This window comes from Suricata suricatta, chromosome 10 (assembly GCF_006229205.1).
Source record: "Suricata suricatta isolate VVHF042 chromosome 10, meerkat_22Aug2017_6uvM2_HiC, whole genome shotgun sequence".
Taxonomy (NCBI): Eukaryota; Metazoa; Chordata; class Mammalia; order Carnivora; family Herpestidae; genus Suricata; species Suricata suricatta.
The window spans coordinates 62486684-62493418 of record NC_043709.1 but is presented as its reverse complement, the minus strand read 5'-3'; the positions used below and the strand labels follow the sequence as shown (position 1 = coordinate 62493418).

Below are 6735 nucleotides of genomic sequence, written 5' to 3'. Positions count from 1 at the left end.
GGGGGACACATACATCGAAATGTTAATTGTGGTTTTCTCTGGAAAAAGGAAACCTTTAATTTATACTGTGTATACTTCTGCATTGCTTAAAATTTTCATGAGGAGCATATATTACTTTTTTTGTATGTTTAATTTTTTTAATTCGGGTTTGGCATGTGCACACAGTAAATAAAGTACCTATGTTTTAAACGTACAACTTGAATTTTTACATAATTATCATCACCACCTGCAACGAGATATAAAGCATTTCCAGGACACCTGGCTGGCTCAGTCAGTAGAGCATGCAACTCTTGATTTCAGGGTCTTGAGTTCAAGCCCCACATTAGGCATGGAGCCTACTTAAAAAAAAAAAAAGAGTACTTCCAACACCAAAGAAGACTCAACTGTTACCACTATTCTGAATTCTATCACCATAGATTAGTGTTACTGGTTCTTGAACTTCATATAAATGGAATCAAGACAGTATGTGCTCTTGTGACTGCCTTCTGTCACTGAACATATGTTTCTGAGATTCATCATGTTGTTGTGTCTGGCAGTATTGTTCTTTTTTTGTTGCTGTATATATTCCATTGCATAATAATGCCACAATTTATCCATTCTACTATGGATGGGCATTTGGGTTATTCTTTTTTTTGTCCCTTATGGATAAAGCCGCTATGACCATGGGCACCTGGGTGGTTCAGTTGGTCAGGTGTCCAACTCTTGATTTCGGCTCAGGGCATGATCTTGCAGTTTGGGAGTTTGAGCCCCACATCAGGCTCTGCTCTGACAGTGCAGACAGAGCCTGCTTGGGATTCTCTCTCTCCACCCCTCCCCTGCTCATGCTCTTTCTCTCTCTCAAAATAAATAAACTTAAAGAAAAAAAGGAAAACAAGAAGGTGATAAGAAAGAGAGTAACACTGGGGAGCAGGGCAGGGGAGACCTCTCGGAAGAAGTGAAATGGAAGACAACTTTAAAAGACAGGAGAGGCAAGAAGCAGGAGGAACAGCAGAGGCAGAGGCAGGACAGAGGCCATCTGGGCAGGAAAGAACTTGTCATTCAAGAAACTGAAAGAGGATCAATATGGCTGGAGCACAGCAAGTGAAAATTGCACAAAATGGGGCTGGGAAGATTGGCAGTGCCCACATCAGGAAGGCTTGGCTGTATATACCTCTAATCTTTCAGTTTAATTGGGTCTTTCTTCCTTTGCAAACTCCACTCAAGGTTTATCTCCTGCAAAAAGCTTTCTTGAATAAGACCATGTTGTACTAATTAATATTATTTTAATTACATCATTGTTCCAATAACTTCATAGTTATAGGCCATTCATTCTTTTTCTGGGGAACATATTAGTTTCCCCAACAGATGTGGGGCAGGGCCTATGTTTCCTTTTTTGTCTCATCTCCACCAAGCACTCAGCATATCAGGACAGCAAGAGTCTGTTGACCAGGAGAGTCTCCGTTGGCACCAGACTCCATTCCTAGAGAGCTCTGGGAATCTAAGCAGATAGTCCCTGGTGTCCTATGGTCTGTGGCTTGAGAACTCACCCAGTTCCAGGTTTTCAACATTGTCCTAGAACAACCAAATTTCCCAGGATCCAGGCATATTTTCCCAAACACCTTCCGTGTATCCATAGTTAATCTTGCCCCTACCCCTCCCGAATCACCAGATTAACAGGCATCACTGCTGTTGCTAAGGGAATGAGGCTTAGGCAGGTGGGAGTGAGTTGGAGGACGATACAGCAGGGAGTCAGGTTGGTCAGCTAGAAAAACCTCTCAACTGGGAGGAGACAAAAGCCAGCAATGCATTTCCAAGTGCTTCTCTGCCAGCTTTCCCCCTCTGTGTGCTACCTGTTTGTTCTCTGAAAGCTTTTAGAATTAAATAAAAAAACAAAAACTCTGGAATCTTACAATTTGCCATGTTATGAAATTTAGTGGCTGACCAGTTTTCATGAAACAAGGAAGCTGCTGCCCGTCTTGACTGGTCATATTGAAGCCCTTGTGAGCAGAATAGGTGGGAAAGAAGGTCCCTGAGTATTTTAAGGATATTTTAAGGTGAGAAGCCAGAGGTGTTTTGGTGTTGCTGTTTGTTTTGTGAGAAGCCAGAGTTTTTGAAAACTTGTGTGTGACACAGAGTGTGGCCTGCATACTCCGGTTTTTACAGACCTCCCACCCTGAAAAGCATATATTTTATTCTATTTACTGTAATCTTAGCAATGATGTAGGACTGTATTACTAGGCTGCTGTCACTCTGACAGATCACCCTACCAGCTCCAAGGGTAAATATGTTTTTTTCCCATAATTTTTGTACAGTAACAAGGTGAGGAACATTTTAGCTCATAAATTATTTACCAAACCTCACAGGCATAATAGGCTGTGTGCATATTCATCAGGCCATCATCCATTATTCATAAGAAGTTCACTTCAACTGTTAGAAGAAAATGAGGTTGTTGATTGAAATGCGGAAGAAATGTGGTCTTTTGTTCTCTTCCCTCCCCTTCTCCCATCTGAGTAAGTCTGGAAGTTTCCATCAAGAAATGATATTGGAGGAAAAAGAAATTTATTTCTGACATGCAGATGTGTAGATAAGAGGGAAAGAAAGCCTGGAATAGGAACTAAATTGGCAGAATCAACACCATTCATTTAACTTGGCTAAAGGCCCCTGATTCCTGCTTGCACAGAGATTGTGCCCAGGAAATGGCCAGGGGGGGATCCTTGCTTCAGCAAATCTGATAGTTAATATTTAGATTAACTAAGATACAGGCTGATTGCTATAGTTCCAGAAGTATTTATCATTTGTCTTCTTATTTGACCTTCACACCAAATCTGTGAGGTAGGAATAATATTCAAGATGAGAAAACTGAGGGAGGCTCAGTGAGGTGACGTGACTTATCTAATGCCAAATAGCTGGTGAGGAGCAGACCAGTAGTAGATCCTAAATTTTCTTTCAGGTTCCATGTTCTTTACATTCTGTGTTTCTAAGTCCTATGGGTGATAAAGACCACTGGTCCCAAGATAGAGGCATTTTACAATGTTTTCCGCAAACCATTGATTTTATTATTTTCCCTTTCTTAATGTTTTGATTATTTCTGTGAACTACAGAAGCAATATAGGTTTTGAAGCATCAAATAATACAAAGTTCTATAGAACGGAGAATAACAAATGTCCCTGGGGCGTGGACAGGCAGCCAACCTCCACTGCCACAGGAATAAGTAGGAGACATTATAATCCAATCAGGTCCACAGGTTTGTGTTCAGATGTGGCCATGGTCACTTACTAGCTGTGTAACCTTGGACAGGTTAGCTTTTTTTTTTTTTTTTAATTTTTTTTAATGTTTTATTTTATTTTTGAGAGACAGAGACAGTGCAAGCAAGGGAGGGTCAGAAAGAGGGAGATACAGAACCCAAAGCAGGCTCCAGGCTCTGAGCTAGCTGTCAGCACAGAGCCCGACGCAGGGCTCGAACCCACGAACTGTGAGATCATAACCTGAGCCAAAGTCGACGCTTAACCCACTGAGCCACCCAGGCGCCCCAGGTTAGCTTTCTTTAAGTCATAGCTTCCCATGTTACAAATGGGAAGAACATTCACTCCTAGGGGTTTTTAAGTGTTAAAGGAGATAATGTACATAAACCCAAGTGTCAGCATTTTCCTTTTTTTCTCTTTCATATCCTTCCATTTTAAGGGTCACCTGTCTCTCTAGTGTATTTGGGGAAGTGGAATGAAAGGCAAGGTTTGTCTCATGCCAGTCTCCCAAGTCTTCTGCTTGACCTTTTGTTCCATTGGGTCCTGGGCCATTCACTTGGCTGCTGGTCACAGCCTAAAATTCCTGGTGTGGTTCCTTTGGATGAAATGCAACTAATTCACAGTGGAGAAGAGCTGTGAATTCTCCTCAACATGACTACACAGTGTTCTTTACTGAAGGGTTGGGGGAGGACTAAAGAGAATTACAGTAATAAGGGAAAGCACTAAAAATTTGCCTTTGGGCAGCGCCTGGGTGGCTCAGTTGGTTGAGTGTATGACTCTTGATTTTGGCTTGGGTCATGATCCCATGGTTTATGGGATTAAGCCCTGTGTTGAGCTCTGCACAGCAGAGCCTGCCTGGAATTCTCTCTCTCTCTCTGCTCCTCCTCCACTCATGTTCTGTCTCTCTCAAAATAAAAATAAACTTAAAAAAAAATTTTGCCTTTGGGGTGCCTAGGTGGCTCAGTAGGTTGAATGTCCAACTTTTGATTTTGGCTCAGGTATGATCTCAGGCTCCAGGGATTGAGCCCTACATCAGGCTCTGAGCTGAGAGTGGAGCCTTCTTAAGGTTCTCTCTCTTTCCCTCTGCCCCTCTCCCACTCACTCTCTCTATAAAATAAAGTAAGTTTGTCTTTAACTTTCCCTATAATCCAAGTGAAAAACAACTAAGAAATTCAATCTTTATTAAAGGGTCTGTACCTTTTATGGATGTACCCCAGACACTAACCTGGCTCCCTGTCCTCAGGTCTGCTTCCCTCCCTAGAAACTCCTTCAAGCCTCTACTTCTGGGGCACCTAGGTGGCTCAGTCAGTTAACCATCTGGCTCTTGGTTTCGGCTCAGGTCATGATCTCAAGGTTTCATGAGTTCGAGCCCCGTATTGGGCTCGGTGCTGACAGCACAGAGCTTCCCTGGGATTCTTGGTCTCCTCTCTCTGCCCCTCCCCCACTCATGCTGTCTCTGTCTCTCAAAATAAATAAACTTAAAAAAAAATTTTTTTTTAAAAACCTCTACTTCTTTCTGGGAAGCTCCAGTGCCTTCCTCCCTCTTGTTCCTCAGCTACCCCTAGCAAATTTCCCTAAACCTGACAAATTCAGTCTGGAAGAGGTGAGTGGGGGGGAGGATGTGTGTTATGAGGTGGGACAGGGGAAAGGCACCACAGAGCACGTGTCCCAGTGAGCTCTGGCACACAGTCCACCCAGCAGAACTGTCTAGGGGACGCTGGCAGCTGAGTCCAGAACCCCTCCAGTCTCTTGGCCAGACTAAGATGCAGATGAGGCTTTATTCTTCTGACTGTCCTTTGGAAAGTAAGTAGCCTTCATAACATACACACCCCTCGAAGAATGAAATGAAATCTCAACCCCAAAATAGGCGAATGTTGATGTGTGTCAGTTTCACTGCATTACTTTGCTCTTTTAATAAGCACGAAATGATTCTGATGCAGGTGGCTTAGGATTTCACATTGAGAGAAATTGATCAAAACCCCCAAAGAAGAGACAGCTGCCCCGCCATGGTGGAATTAGCCCTTTGCATTATTATGCAGAGCAGTGTTAGTGCCTCTCCTACAAAGACTTGCTTGGAATAAGAAAGGAGGGTCCACTTCTGAGTCATATATCTTGTAATCCTTGTTCCCTTAGTTACACAGAAACCAGCCAAAGCTTTGAAAAGGCTGCTTCAAAGAGCCTGATTGGATTCTTCCACAAACCACTACCAAACTTCTTGGGCTGGGAAATAGGAGGTGGTGTTGTTCTTCCAGTAACATAAGTCAAGTGCACAACACATAGTAGGTGTTCAGTTAAAGTACATAAAGAGGGGCGCCCAGGTGGCTCAGTCAGTTAAGCATCTGGTTCTTGACTTAGACTCAGGTCATGACCTCACAGTTCTTGGGTTCAAGCCCCACATTGGGATCAGCACTGTCAATGGGATTCCCTCTCTCTGCCCCTTCCTGACTCATGGTTGCTCATTAGCTGTCTCTCAAAATAAATTTAAAAACTTTTTAAAAAGGTACATAAAAAAGCCCTACTCAGCCTGATTAATGGGGAAGTAGGGACTCAGCAGGAAGAGGCAAAGCCGTTCTCTGAACCCTCAAACCACAGTTTACCCATCTCTACCTAGCATTTGCCAAGTTCTGCCCTAATTTGCTCCACACCCAGCTGCGAGCCCCTACGTGGGGCTTGACCTCATGACCTTGAGATCATGACCTCAGCCAAAATCAAGAGTCCAACACTTAACCAACTGAGCCACTCAGGTACCCCTAAAATACCTTTGTTGACGTATAATGACACACAATAAACTGGACATTTAAAATGTACAATCTCCTTTTGCCTCATTGCGTCCGAGAGAGCAAGGTGGGTCACCACCAGCTCTACTGGAGCCATCCGAGGAAATCTGGCCCGGGTTCTCGTTCTTGCCGCGTCTGCTCAAACCGGCACGGCCTGATCTGGAAATATGGCCTCAACATGTGCCGCCAGTGTTTCCGTCAGTACACGAAGGGTATAGGCTTCATTAAGTTGGATTAAGTGAACTTCCTTGAATGGGATATCTCGCCCATGAACCGCGAGATCATGACCTGAGCGGAAACCAGATGCTCAACCGACTGAGCCACCCAGGCACCCTAACTGCAGGTATCCAAGAAAACCTATCTTAATGCCAATTCATTGTACATAAAATAAAAATACTTCAATTATGAGTGTTTTTATGTGAAAATAAAATACTATCTGTTAAATTTTGACACACATATACCCCTATGAAACCATTACCACAATCAAGATAATGAATGAACATATCCATTACCTGCCACAATTTCCTTTAGTCCCTTTCCCTCCTGTCCCTCCCCTCCCCCAGGCAACCACTGATCTTTCTGTCACCATAGATGAACTAGTATTTCCCCAAATTTTATATAAATAGAATCCTACAGTATGCATTTTTAAAGTTTTTATTGTTCTTTGGTCTGGTTCCTTTCACTCAGCATAACTGAGATTATCCAGGTTATGTGAATCCATAGTTTATTCCTTTTTT

General features: G+C 43.1%; 1 pseudogene; it reads left to right on the top strand.

Moving 5' to 3' along the window:
* Window positions 1-6023: 6023 nt before the first annotated feature.
* On the top strand, window positions 6024-6254 carry LOC115305217 (annotated as a pseudogene).
* Window positions 6255-6735: the final 481 nt, after the last annotated feature.